This window comes from Rhea pennata, chromosome 14 (assembly GCF_028389875.1).
Source record: "Rhea pennata isolate bPtePen1 chromosome 14, bPtePen1.pri, whole genome shotgun sequence".
Taxonomy (NCBI): domain Eukaryota; kingdom Metazoa; phylum Chordata; class Aves; order Rheiformes; family Rheidae; genus Rhea; species Rhea pennata.
In genome coordinates this window covers 22,538,200-22,553,282 of record NC_084676.1, presented here as the reverse complement: position 1 = coordinate 22,553,282, position 15,083 = coordinate 22,538,200, and the positions used below count along the sequence as shown (strand labels likewise).

At 51.0% G+C, this 15,083-nt stretch overlaps 1 long non-coding RNA gene across 4 annotated transcripts; it reads right to left on the bottom strand.

Annotated features, from left to right (window-relative positions):
• Positions 1–203: 203 nt before the first annotated feature.
• LOC134146859 (uncharacterized) lies at positions 204–1,827 on the bottom strand. 4 transcript variants are annotated; one of them, XR_009959898.1, is made up of 3 exons: positions 1,428–1,827; positions 999–1,170; positions 204–844 (listed from the first exon to the last, which is right to left on the bottom strand). It is a non-coding gene; the product is annotated as an uncharacterized LOC134146859 (long non-coding RNA). The 4 variants fall into 4 exon arrangements; XR_009959901.1 differs by having other exon boundaries at positions 204–840; XR_009959899.1 differs by having other exon boundaries at positions 204–809.
• Between the last annotated feature and the right edge of the window lie 13,256 nt (positions 1,828–15,083).

Here is a 15,083-nt window from a genome sequence, read left to right as displayed (position 1 = left end):
CCAAAAGTCCCGAGGGTCCAGGCCACGCAAGGGCAACTCCCCACAGCCCCGGGAACAGCACCGAGTCCCCTGGGAACTGCAGGCACTCCAAAGTGCAAGGGGCTCGGCCACCAGCTCCCGGCCCCGGGCGCACAACGTGTAACCTTCTCCCCTGGGCGTCATCTTCAGGCAGGGGGGCGTCCGGAACCACAGACACGACCGCAAAGAATAAAGCGGCTGTTTATTGTTTTACTGGGCAGAAACACCACCTGGGAGCGAGCCTGCCATGGAGCTCGGTGCCGGCACGCTTCCCCTTACCCCGTGACACCTGAAGAGTCATCGCCACGCCAGCGTCCGTCTGTCCGACCGTCCGTCCGTCCGTTGGGGAAGGGTCAGCTCCTGCCGCAGCCCTCGAGGCGGCAGGTAAAACCATCTCTGAAAACCATCTCTTAATTTTACAGTTCGTGCACTTTCTCCCTCTCTCTCTTTCTCCCTCTCCTTCTTCAGAAACTTTGGCCACTTCAGTATCATTCCCCTAAGATAATAATTTGCAGTCTCATAGCTTTTAAACTAGGATCTTTCACAAACATGTGAAGTCACACGCACAGAAACACACGTACGTAGCATACTTGCTGTAAGGCGGACAGACCTTCGTTATACGTCTGTGATCTATTATTTTGATCGCTACTAACAGTGAGCCTTCCTAGTCAGGAAGGACGGGCTTTTGTTTGCGGGAGACGGAGACGGCTCTTGGCTGGTTCCACGTGGTTTTCGCACCTCAGCTTGCTTACGTTTTTCTAGTCTCTTCAACTTCAGCCGTGGCAATTCGTCTGAAAGTGTAAGTATTGTATCCTTCCCTTTCTATCTGCACACGTAGGATAACAAGACAAAACACAAACAGCCAAAGCAAAACTAAGGTGGATGCAGTTAACGATATCCACAGGGCAGGAAAGGGTTGCTTAGCCTTCAGTACTGCCTCTGGGAGGCCGAAATAACAAACAGACGTTACCAACAGTCACCTTACTTGCCCGTGGCAGAACACCTCCTTCTGCAGCAGTTGCTGGGGATATCAGGGGTCTACTGCATTTTTGCTTCCTCGTTTCATTCACTTCGTCCCTTAGGTATTAATCACAAAAAGACCGCTTGTCCAGCTTTCCTCTCCGTCAGCATTTACTATCGTTGGTTCTAGCTCTGTAACAAAGAGAGAAGCTGGCATTTTACTCTCAATGAAAGGCAACGAAAGCATTTACGCATGTTCTTTTTTTCTCTTTCCTGTGTTCTTCCCCCTTTTAATACTTTTTTTTCTTCTCCTCTCCCCTCCTTTCTTAAAGGAAAGGTCTCAATACAGCACTTTACATCATACGTTACAGGGTAAACTGTTTGGAAACATTCCGTACAGCAATTAGGGCTAGGTTATTAGACAGGCAGGCACATCACCTAATGCTTACCTACGCCATCTTCCATGAAGCCTTGTTTTTATCCTGCTTCAGTACTATCGTTACTGTCCTGTACCCTTTCTCAAACCTTCGCACGCACCCGCTTAACCAACAATTCCCTCAGTCTTTCACTACACGGAAGAAGGAAAGCACTTGATGTGCCTGTCTCTGTTTCCGACCTATCACCTTTTCGAATCAGCTCCCAGATTTCTCTTACGCTCAGATGCTTGCCTCATAGGTGATGACCAAATAGCTGGTTCGCTACCTGTAGCCACTTCTCTTCAAGATGTCCCCTTTTACAGCTCAGCTCTCTTGGCTGCCAACACCTTCTTTGGGCACCCTCTATCCACATTCATAACAATGGCGCGCGCTGCCTTTCTCGTTCTCTCAATCCTAACCCTAACCCCTAACCCTAACCCTAACCCTTAACCCTAACCCCTAACCCTCTAACCCTAACCCTAACCTAACCCTAACCCTCTAACCCTAACCCCAATCCCAACCCCAACCCCTAACCATAACCCCTAACCCTAACCCAACCCTAACCCTGACCCTAACCCTAGACCCTAACCCTGACCCTAGACCCTAACCCTAAATGACCCTAACCCTAACCCAAACCCTCTGACCGCTTACCTTTGACCCCTGACCCTTGACCTCTGACCCCCTGACCCGACCTTTGATCCCCGACCCTTGACCCCCAACCTTTGACCCTTGACCCCTGACCCCTAACCTTTGACCCCTGGCCCTTGACCCCCGACCTCTGACCCTTGACCCCGGCCTCTGACCCTTGACCCCTGACCTTTGACCTCAGACCCTTGACCCCTGACCTTTGACCTCAGACCCTTGACCTCCGACCACTGACCTTCGACCTCTGACCCTTGACCCCTGACCTCTGACCCTTTACCCCTGACCCCCGACCTTTGACCCCCCGACCCCTGACCCTGTGAACCCCGACCTCTGACCCTTGACCCCTGACCTTTGACCCCTGTCCTATGAGCATGTGAACCCTGACCTTTGACCCTTGAACCCTGACCTTTGACCCCTTAACCCTAGCCCTTAGCCCCTAGCCTGGACCGTGACCTCTGACCCCTTGAGCCTGACTCCCTGACCATAAGTCTTGAACCTGACCCCTAGCCCCTAACCCCCAACCCTGACCCCTAACTGTGACTGCTAAGCCTGACCCTGGCTGTAACCCCTGGCCCCTAGGCCTAGCCCCTAGCTGTGACCCGACCCCTAACCCCTGGTGCTGTGGCTGTCCTTGTGGTGTCTTGCTGCTGGCTGTGCTAATGTTGCTGGCTGTGGTGTGTGGTTCCTTGCTGTGTCCCTGTGCTGTGAGCTGTGGTGCCTGGTTGCCTCCTTCTCTGGGCTGGTTGGCTGTGCTGCATGCTCTGTGCTGTGATTTCTGCTGCTGCTGTTGGGTGGTTGGGGTGCTTGACTGTGCTGTATACAGTTGCTGGATGGTGTGTGAATGCAAAATGAGAGAGAGGGAGGAGGGGAGTGGGGCAGAAGGGAAATAAAAAAAGGGCGGGGGGGGAAATAAATAAATAAATAAAATTAATTAATTTATTTGCATATATCATGCCTTCCCTAGCAGAGGGAGGATACTAGCTCAGAGCAAATAATAATTAATTTTTAAAAATTAGTTTATTTAAAAAGAAGTATCATAATTTAAAAAAAATATTATTTGCTCTGAGCTAGTATCCTCCCTCTGCTAGGGAAGGCATGATATATGCAAATTAAAACAGATAACTACAGGGAGAAGAAAGCTGACTCCCAAGCAGTAGTCTAGCAATAAAGAAGACGGCCTAGAGAGAGAGAATAAAGCAGAAAGCAAACACTACAGAGCAAAGGACGGAGATGACGGAGCGAAGCGTACAACCCAGCCGACAGAATACTGAATAAAGCAAAAAAAAAAAAAAAGAAAGAGGTAAACAAAAGTACAGACAGATTTAAAGTGCACAGAGTAGAGAAACAGAGAAACAAAGCAAAGATGAAAGAATAAACGGAGCAAAAGAAACAGCAGTCATAGCCTGGTGAGCAGCAATCTATGACTTCCTTCTAAAAAAGGACCATTTCAGTCTGGCTGAAAGCCAAGGGGATGAATGTAATTTAATTAAGAGGACACAAACAAACAAAACTGTCTTTATCTGAAATAGAGACACACACAACCGTCTTTGTCTTTATTGCTCAAAACCAGTCAACAATCTCTTTATCGCAACAAGGTATCTTGGCCTTCAATCATCACAATAGAAAAACCTCAACAAGCAACTCCACATTCTAGAGCGGCTCCACATACTCCTTGCCATCCATCTCTATAATCTCACAGCTACTACTCACGTCACCCAGCACATACACTACCTTCCTGCAGTAATAGGCAATCACCTCTTATTTTAGGTAGCTCTCAGTAACAGGGTTACCAAGAAGGAAAAAAAAAAAAATCCTAGAAAACCCCAGTCCCAAGGCAAAGCTCCGCATCAACATGGGCAACAATAGTTGCCTCGCAGAGTGGCCGGGACCAGGGGAAAAAAAACCCAGCTGGGGGAAAAAAAAATCCCCCAGATTTTTTTTTTTTTTAATAATAATAATAATTCAGAATGCTAACTACAACCTAGAGGCAAAAAGAAAAGCATACAACATTAGACCCATCCAACTACCAAACAACTGCCCATTCACACTCACTACAGCCATCCATCCCCTTAGCTAACATAACTATCTGCTACTATTCTTCTTAAACGTAACACTGCATTGGAATGACCGGGAAGCCCCCCAAACTGGAAATTCTAACTAATAAGTAAATAAATAAATACATCTACCTCTTATTAACCCCCCCCCAATAACTAGGATAGCTGCATTACTATATTCTACCCACTACCATAACTACATCCACAGGCAAGGCAGCTGCAAAGACACAGACATACATACAGACACAAACACACACCCTAGCATAGATAAAGGGCAGCAAAGACAATGCTGCCAGCCAGTAAGACCTATGACACTACAGTTGTGCAGCTCAGATGCTCTGGACGAGTCCAGAAAAGAGGGGGAAAGGCCACGGCTCGCGATGGAAAGGAGCCGTCAAAGCCGGGAACGCCGAGGAAGAGGAGGCTCGCGAGAAAGACCCGAGCCCGTGACAATGCAGGGAAGAGAACCCTGAAAGGGCGCCGCAAAGATGCGGAATGAGAGCGGCCTCGAAAGAGGAGCGGCCGGCGAGGCCGCGACCGTGGCCTGATCGGCCGTGACGCGAAGCCGGAGCGACGGACCGCCCCTTCTGGTAGGCCGCACGGAATGAGACGAGATTCCCTTGGCACAATGCCGATGACTCGTGCCAGGCAAAGGACAACAGATGCCTGCCACGCTACTGCTGCACAATGTGGGCTGAAGAACAAGAGCGACATCAAGACCTCAGCAAAACAGAACACAGCCACAACACACAACACAAAGACTACACAAGAACAGACTACACCCCGGAGCTGCCCTGCCTAGCACACCCTCACTTTCTGCCACACACACCCCACCATCTCTACCTCACACACAGCACTCATCCTAAGGAGCCCTCCACACTACAATGAATGTCAGCACACGTGCACACGCACACACACACACTGAGCCAACACACCCCAACACCCTTTGCCCTTCAGCTTACCTTTTAGAGTGCAGAGCCTGCGGGTCACCATCTGTCCTCATGAGGCACCCGCAACGGCGGCCACATCCTCTCCGGTCTTCCTTCGATCGCCGCCTTTGCCTCCAGCACCTGCCAAACCACAGCACAAGCTGTCACCCCTGTGCCAGTCAGCTCCTACCTCATCTGCAGCAACACCCTCCCCCAAAGCACCACAGATGCTCTGCTCACCTTCACTACAACACTTCCAAACCCCAACACTGCGGCTGGATGGGCCACCCACAGCATCTGGAAGAAACAAAAAAACAAAATTGCTCCTCACCCAGACAGCGCTCGCCAGCCCCGTGACGCCAGACACCGAGCTGCTTCCCTGCGATCCACAGGCGTGCCTCGGAAAGGCCTGCACGGTACCTGCAAAAAAGCAGAGCGAGAGACATCATCGAGGGGCAGCCCAACACCGCCCACCACACAATAACATTCTGACACAAACAAGATATGCTCTCACCTGCTCAGGCTCTTGCCAGCACTCCACTTCTCTCCACAGCTTCCTGCAAAACCTGCAAGCACAGAGCAATCACGCACTGAGGTGATGTGTGCAAGACCACAGCCCACCTGCATCAAGCATTTGCTCCCACACCTTTACCGGCTCCTATAACCCCTGCTGACCGCCAGGCTACGGTCACAGTGTCGAGGCCTGTCTGTAAAACGAGAACGGCGGTGTGCAACACGGACGGTGCCAACAGGACAACAGCCCTATATAGCCTCCGCTTCATCTCTGGGACCGACGCTCACCTTGCCGTATTCTGCCTGGGTGCGAGGAATCTGGCCTCCGCATCGCTCCTCATCTACAAGTACAAAGCAGGAATTGATCCGGGTACTGTAGCACAACACCACCCCATTTCCAACAACAAACCCCTAGATCACCTTCTAAGACCATGCCCCTTTATTCCTCCATCTCCCTTCAGCCCACTGGGAATGCTGCTCTGCACCTGACCCTAAGAGTGGATATGCCTCTCACTTCCTTCGTCTCCCTTGGGCACGTGGGCTGCTGCAGCACATCTGCAAAACAGCATAAAGGGGAGCACACAGGCTGGCGGATCAGTGTTCTGAGCCATCCCTGCCACACTCTACATCCTACCGTTCCTAACGGCCACAGGCAAGGCAGCTCCAGCCCCAAACGGACAGACACAAATATAAAGCAGAGTCCTACACAAAAAGAAACACACACACAAACACACAACTTTGCTAGCCAGAAAGTCCTACAATGCCACAGCTGTGCGGCTCTGATGCTCTGGACAAGTCCACAAAAGAGTCAAATACCAGCGTCCATGATGCAAAGGTGCCGACAAAGGCAGGAGAGTCGATGCCAAAGCAGCCGGCCACGGAAGACCCCGAGCTGCGGCTGTACAGGGAAGAGAACCCTGAAAGGGTGCCAGTAAGATGCAAAACGAGAGCGGTCCCAGAAGACGAGAGCTGACGAGGCCTGGATGACGACCGTGGAAATGATTGGCCACAAATGACCGGGATGCAAAGCCGGAGTGACGGACCGCCCCTTCTAGCTGGCCACACAGAATGAGACAGGATCCCTTGGCAGGATGCCGATGAGTCACGCCAGGCAAAAGACAACGGATGCCTATCGCTCTACTGCTGCACAGTATGGGCTGTGCTCCTTGAGCACGAAGAACAACAGTGACATCAAGACCTGAGAAAAAAAAAGTATCACAGCTACACACAACACAGACTACACAGACACAAGCTGCAGCTGCCCTGCCTAGCACACCCTCGCTTTCTCCCGTACACCCTCTGCTGCACTTGCCTCACACAGGAAACACCAGAAGAATCCTCCACACTACGCTGAATGTCAGTGTGCACATATACACCCCACATGCACTCTTTGCCCCTCAATTTAGTTTTTGGAGTACTGCAAGTCACCATCTGTCCTCAGGAGTCATCCTCGATAACGACTGCATCCTCTCTGATCTTCCTTCGGTCACCACGTTCACCTTCATCGCTTGCCAAACTGGAGCACGAGCGGTCACTGCTGTGCCGGTCGGCTCCAGTCTCTTCTGTAACAGCACCCTCCCCAAAATCGTTATAATTGCTCTGCTCACCTGCACCACACCAATTCCACGCTCCATAGTGGCTGCGAGAACACCCATGGCACCTGGAAAAAACAAGACAACAAAAGTACTCTTCTGCTAGGCAGCATCGATTTAGCTCTAGAACTGTCACACCGTTATACTCACCCATTCTACCTAACCTCAAACACCCAAACGTTCCTGGGAAAAGCCCACACTGTACCTCGAAAAGAAAAGAAAAAAATAACTTACTGACCAGCAGCCTGGCATTACCCGACCGGACAAGGGAACTCCAGCCTGACAAGTGCCCCCTCTCACCTGCTCAGCCTTCTTGTTGCCACTCACATTCTCCTCTCCACAACTACCTGTAAAACCAGAGAAAAGACTAGACCTGGAGGTGATGCCAAAAACCACACCCCATCTGTAACCATACCTCACTGTAACACTTACCTGCTGTGCTTGCCCATCCTGACCGCCAGCCTACGGGTTGCCGTGCCGAGGCGTGCCACACACCTGTAAAATCAGAACAGCAGTGGGCAACAGGGACGGCGCCGACAAGACGACGGCTCTATACTAGGTTCCGCTTCCTCTCTCGGACTGACGCTCGCCTCGTCGTGCTCCTCCCGGGTGAGAGGGACCCTCACTGCACATTGTTCCACACCTACAAGCACAAAGCAAAAGTTAACAAGGGGACCGTTGACCACACCGCTCTCCTTCCAAAAACAACTCTAGCTCATCTTCTTATAGCACAACCCTTTCTTCCTCCATCTCTCTTCAGCCTGCCGGGAAAGCCGCTGCATATCTGCAAAAAATCAAAGCAGAGCGCAAGGAGGCCGATCGATTGCCGCTCCGGTCCATCACTGACACGCTCTACACACTACCGTTGCTAACACCCACACGCAAGGCAGCTCCAGCACTAAACAGACAGATAAGAAACATTAGACACAAACACGCAGGAAAGCCCTACACAAAAAGAACTACTCCCACACGTAAGATGCTGTGGGCTAGAAAGCTCTACAACATCATAACCACGCAGCTCTGACGCTCTGCACAAGACCAGTAAAGAACCAAGTGCCGCAAAGACGCAAAACAAGAGCGGTCGATGATGCCTCGACGATGGCAAAGATGATTGGCCGCAAATGGCTACGACGCAAAGCTGGAGTGACAGACCGCCCCTTTTAGCTGGCCACATGGAATGAGAGGCAATCTGTCACCATGATGCCGAACAGTCACGCCAGGCAAAAGACAACGGACGCCTACCACGCTACTGCTGCGCAGTGTGGACCATGCTCCTTGAGCGCAAAGGACAAAAGTGACATCAAGACCTGAACAAAAGGTAGCAGAGCTAAAACACACAACACAAACTACACACGAACATAGACATAGGCTGGAGCTGCCCTGACTGGCTCACTCTCGCTTCCTCCCATCCACGCTCCACTGCGCCTGCCTCACACACAGCACGCACCAGAAGAGCCCTCCACACTGCACTGAATGTCAGCAGGCACACACACGGACACACACACAGCCAAGACACCCCAACGCTCTTCACCCCTTAACTTAGCTTTTGGAGTTCTCAGGGTCACCATCTGTACTGAGCAGACAACACAATGGCAGCCGCACGCTCTCTGATCTTCCTTCGGTCACCACATTCACCTTCATCACCTGCCAAATTGGAACACGAGCGGTCGCCCCCGTGCTGGCTGGCCCCGGTCTCGTCCACGAGAGCGCCCTCTGCCAAAGCACTGTGCGTGACCACTTGCCTGTACCACACTGATTCCAAGTTCCCACAACTTTTCTGCAATGACATCCATGGCACCTGCAAAACCAATGCAACAAACTTACTATGCTGCCAGGTAGTGCTGACCAGCCCTAGAACAACTGAAACACCAGTATGATCACCTGTTCTACCTCACCAGAAATCCTCAGCTGTTTCTTAGAAAGGGCCATACAGTACCTGAAAAAACAAAGCAGGCAGCCCCTAAAGCCAGAGAAAGGCTCAGAAGCACAGCCACAAAACAGTATGCAGCAGTGCGTTCAGGGGCACAAATATAAGAAAGGAGCTGGAAGGCAACACTGCAAATTGCTTCCTGCTCACCCAGGAAAGCCCAGCAGTTTCTTCTTGCTCAGCACTAATGCTTGGGCATTTGATGAGGGCAGTTGATTAGCTATGTGTGGGTCAATTTTTGAGCTCTTGAAGCACATGTGCTTAGTTATGCTGGGGTTGCGTTTCCAATGAGATGACTACATTTCTCATCATACTACAGCTGCAGGAAGGGAGGGTGCTTCCTCCTCTCTTCATATGAAGTCTACATTCTTCTATAAGTCTACATACCACAAAACACTCAAACAGTATCTCTCTGAACAGGGCTGACAATATTTCTGAGGAGCTGCAAAACATCCAGCAAGTCAGTCATCAGACTAGCTGATGACAGCAACACCTCACATACATCTGAACTACTGGACATGCTTTAAAAAAAGAAAAAAAACACTAGGCTGTGAAAGTAGCAGAAAATGCTTTCCGAGAACCTCTGTGATCTCCTTTAGTCCATACTCCAAGAAAGGAGCAAACAGTTCCCCAGGTCTCATCATCTGGGAAAAACCCACTGATGAAGCTAGCTCCCTTCCACAATGAACACAGAAACACCAGAACCCAATACTGATGGTTAACAGAAGATATACCTGGAGACTCAGAAGCCCTCTTCTGCCACTGAACATGCCACGCTGACCTGAAAGAAAAACTGCATGGTATGAGCGGTTTTCTATTGTACTTGCGGCTCTGCTTTCAATCATCTCATCGCTCTTATGTTAAGGCATAACCTCTGCTACTCCAAATGCAGCAATAAGTTTTCTCAGGTAGTTTAATCTCTTCAAAAGCTCTGATCTGCAGCATTTGTTATTTTAAGGCAACTCCAGAGCACTACTCCCATGGGAGAGCAAAGCCAGAATGATCTCCCTGGGTTGACAGCCTGGCTTTATGTAACTCTAGGCCTGCCCACTGCCCTACCCACAAGCACTTGGAAGGGGAGGAGCAATGCAATGGCGGCCATAAATACATAGGGCTGGGCAGGAGCAGGTCTTTCTCTTCTGCTCAGTATGTAGCATGTGGATTTCAAAAAGGATCAACAGACCTTTTTGATAAAAAGAATCATCTACTTTGTTACTGAGACTTCAAATACTATTTCCATGATACTAGGAGGTATGTTGTTAAACTTCTTTTTACTCTAACTAGCACTAGCCTTTGCATTCAAAAGTAGGAACTGGTTCTGCTTATGTTTTGGAAAGAAACAACAACATTCTGCATAACCTTTAAAGGAAATATTATACCACAGTCAATTGGTTCAGACCTGCATATAATTCAGCTCTTTAGGCAGGACACCATTTCCCATAGGGCAAACCGAGGTACCAGAATAAACTCCTGGAACAAGCCTGCTTCTGTAATGTGAGTACTTCCAAACAGGGATGTTTCTTGTGTAGTATCTAGAGTAATTAAGAAAATACAGTTGCTAGGTAGAATAGATAGGTCCCCAGGGGAATACTAGCTCTGTATCTCAAAGTGGAAGACTCACAGGACACAAGAAAGGTACTAAGAGGGATGCAAAACTAACATAATGCTCTGGGGTGCAACAGAGGCTTCAACAGGCAGTTCTGAAGGGACTAGAGGAGTCCTACAAGGGCTGGAAGCTCAAAACAGAGTTTGGGGAAGAAAAAAAAAAGCTGAAAGAGTAGTCCAGACTAAAATAAAGGGGTTCCTAAGGGCTCTGCAGGGCCAACAGAGGTGCACACAGCACAGTAAAGCTCTGAAGAGGAATGCAGAGCGCATTACACATCTCTTACGGGGACTAGCAAACAACTAAAAAATGCCAAAAAAAGACCAACCAAGGCCTCCCGAAGGGTTCAGAGGAAAAAAGGGGGCTCAGGCAGCTGAAGGATAAAAAGATTACTCTAGGGCATAAGAAGAACCTCTGTAACAGTTTGGAGAACACTGCAGAAACTCTAAAGAAGCAAGAGTGCCAAGAGATAGCTCTAGGGAGCAAGGAAGGCCAAGAGTCCAAAGTGCGCTAGGGAGGCCCTAAGGAACCTGCACAGATAAAAAATGACTCTGGTGCACAGGGAAGATAACTGGAGGGCTACTGAGCAGACTAGAGAGTTCCTAAGGTGGCTGGAGGGCCAGAGAGAATCTCTGGAGCACAATAGGCACCCCAGCACATGTTCACAGCAGACCAGACAGCTTGTAAGGGGACTAGCTAGCCAAAAATTAACAACTAGCTAACGAGAGCTCTCTAGAGGTGCTCTAAGGGGACAGGAAACATTTTTATGGGATCTGTAGGGTTAAAGGCCTCAGGAGGCCATTTTGACAACTAGATGGCTCTTAAGCAATTTCGAGGGCCAGAACACAGCTGTGGAGCATGAAAAAGGCCTTTCAAAGGGTTTCCACGGCAGCAGCATGGTGCTGGGGTGGGGGTCTAGGCAGACAACACAAGTCTGTGCCTGGAAAACAAAAGGCCAAAAGAGGAAGCCAAAGCAAAGCAGTGGGCTCCTAAAGGGGCTAGACTGCAAAGAGGGCTCTACGGCAGTACGAGCACTCCAGACGGATTCTGAAGGGAATACAGGAACCTAAGGAAGGGGAGGAGGGCCAGACAACAGCTCTGGCAAACAACAAAGGGAAACCACTAGTCTAAAGTGTACAACAGAAGTTCAAAAGGAGCTTACGTAGGCAATCAAATGACTGGGGAATACAGAAGAAATGAGAATGGGCTGTCAGAAAATTAAATGCAATATGAGGGGATTCCAGAGGACACGAAAGACCACAAGGAAAACGGAGTCATCCAGAGCAAATTACAACTGCTAAACAGTCTACACGGCAAAAAGAATGACTCCGGGAAACAAGGAAGACAGCTACAGAAAATTCTGAGGAGACGAGAAAGATCCTAGGTGTCCAGGTGGAGTTCAGGGGGGAGAATTCTGGGGCACAAAAAAGACTGAAAGCGTAGTGCAGAGTGCACTAGAGCAGTGCTAAGGGGTCTGGAGGGCCAACAGAGGTCTGAGTGTAGAAAATAAATGGCCAAAAGAGGTTGCTAAAGGGCAGCAGCAGGCTGCTGAAGGCACTGGAGCACCAACCGGGGGGCCCAAGGCCATAAGACGACCTCCAGTGGGATTCTGAGCGCACTCCAGGAGTGCTTCAGGATGCAGAAGGCGAGAAGGCAGCTCTGGGGCAGAAGAAAGGCTGGAAGGGTAGTCCAGAGCACACCGGGGAGAGCCCAAGGTGCCCAGAGGGCTCCCAAAAGACTCTTGGGAACAAGGTAGGAATCCGGAGGGGTTCTCAGAAGACTGGGTGGTTCCGAAGGGGTCCGCAAAGGCAGAAGCCTGCTCTCAGGCCGCCATTCCATCCAAAAGGGGTGTCCAGGGAGCCCAAGAGGGGTCGCTGGGGCCCTCGGGGCTCTCTAGGGTGCTAAAGCTGAAAGAGTAATCCCGAGTGCACTAGAGGATTTCTGAGGGGACTCCAAGGGGCAAAGATGACTCTGGGGAAGAAGGAAAATAGCTGGAGGCATTCCAAGGAGACTGGAGGGTTCCTGAGCGAGCTGGGGAGGCCACGGGACAGCTTTGGGGCACACAGAAGGCTGAAACAGTAGTGCAGAGTGCACTAGAGCGCTGCTAAGGGTTCTAGAGGGCCAACAGAGGTGTGCAGATGCGAAATAAAAGGCCAAAGGAGGTTTCTAAAGCAGAGCAGCGGGCTGCTGAAGGGACTGGAGCACCAGTCAGAGGGCTCCAGGGCAGGAAGAAGGTGTCGTGGGGGATTCTGAGGGGGCTCCAAGTGTGCTTCAGGATGTAGAAGGCGAGAAGAGAGCTCTGGAGCAGAAGAAAGGCTGGAAGGGTAGTCCAGAGCACACCGGGGAGAGCCCAAGGTGCCCAGAGGGCCCCCAAAAGACTCTTGGGAACAAGGTGGGAATCTGGAGGGGTTCTCAGAAGACTGGGTGGTTCCAAAGGGGTCCGCAAAGGCAGAAGCCTGCTCTCGGGCCGCCATTCCATCCAAAAGGGGTGTCCAGGGAGCCCAAGAGGGGTCCTCGGGGCTCTAGAGGGCTAGGAGAAGACTCTGGGGCCCCGTAGAGGTCAAGAGAGGGGTGCGGAGCAGAGCAGAGGGTCACAGAGAGGGCTAGAGGACCAAAGGAGTCCTCCGGGGCAGAATGAAGGCCTGCGGAGGAGCTCTGAGGGGAGTCGAGGGCTGCTAAAGAGGCTGACAGACTAGAAGACAGCTGTGGGGCACAAGGAAGGCTGCAAGGGTAGTGCAGAGCGCACGAGAGAGGTGCTGAGGCGTCTAGAGGAACAACAGAGGTCAGCAGATGGAAAACAGAAGGCTAAACCAGAGCAGCAGGCTGCTGCAGGGGGCAGAGCGGCAACTGAGGGCTGCAGGGCAAGAAGAAGGGCTCCTGGGGGATTCTAAGCGGGCAAGAGGGAGGCTAACGGGTCTAGAGGGCACCAGGACAAACCTCTGGGGCAGCAGGAAAGCTGAAAGAGTAATCCCGAGTGCACTAGAGGGTTTCTGAGGGGACTCCAAGGGGCAAAGATGACTCTGGGGAAGAAGGAAGATAGCTGGAGGCATTCCAAGGAGACTGGAGGTTCCTGAGGGAGCTGGGGAGGCCAGAAGACAGCTGTGGGGCACACAGAAGGCTGCAAGGGAAGTCCAGAGTGCACTAGAGCGCTGCTAAGGGTTCTGGAGGGCCAACAGAGGTCAGTGGACGGAAAATAAAAGGCCAAAGGGGGTTTTTAAAGCAGAGCAGCAGGCTGCTGAAGGGACTGGAGCACCAACCAGAGGGCTCCAGGGCAGGAAGAAGGATCCCCCTCATGCAGTATTCTGAGGGGACTCCAAGTGTGCTCAATGGTGTAGAAGGCGAGAAGAGAGCTCTGGGGCAGAAGAAAGGCTGGAAGAGTAGTCCAGAGTGCACTGGGGTGATCTTAAGGTGTCCAGGGGACCCCCAAAAGACTCTAGGGACTAGAAGACAGCTGTAGGGCACAAGGAAAAGCAGTAGCCCAGAGTGCGCTAAAGGGGTGCTAAGAGATCTAGATGGCCAAAAAAGTTCTCTGAGAAACAAGATATCTGGAGAGTTTCTTTGGAGACTGGATGGCTCCTAAGGGGGCTGGAGTGGCAGAAGAGAGCTCTGGGAAGCAAGAAATACTGAAAGAGTCATCCAGAGCACTGTGCAGCATTGCTAAGGTGTCCAGGGGGCGAACAGAGGTCTGCAGGTTAAAGATGAAATGTCAAAAGAAGAGGCCAAAGCAGAAGAGAAGGCTGTTAAAGGGGCTCCAGGGCAGGAAGGGTAGTTCCAGAGGGATTCTGAGGTCACTACAGCTGTCCTAATTGGGCTGGAAGACCTGAAGGCAGTTCTGGAGCACAAAGAAGCCTAAAAGAGTAGTCAAGAGTGCACTAGAGGGGTGCAATGGTGCCTACATGGTGCAAAAAACTCTAGGGAACAAGCAATAAATCTGGGGAAATTCTGATGAGACTAGATGATGCCTAATAGGGTTGGGGGATCACAGGACAGCTCTGGAGCACAACAAGCACCCAGGAGGTGTTCTGAGTAGACCAGAGGACTCTTAAGGGGACTAGGTGGCCAAGAAATAAAAACTGGTTAACGAGACAGAACTCAGGAGGTGCTCTAAGGGAACAGGAGGGGATCCTATGAGATGCAGATAGCCAACAGAGGGTGCCAGGGCACAAAGGCCTCAGGAGGGCTTCTGAGCAGACTACATGGGTCCTAAGGGATCTAGAGGACCAAGACAGAGCTCTAGGGCACAAAGTCGACTTGGATAGTCATCCAGAGTGCACTAGAGAGGTGCTAAGGAGTCTAGAGGGTGAGAAAAATGACTCTGGGAAGAAGGAAGATAGCTGGAGGCGTTCTGAGGAGGCTAGAGGGTTCCTAAGGGGGCTGAGGGGCCAGAAGACAGCTTTGGGGCACACAGAAGGCTGAAAAGCTAGTG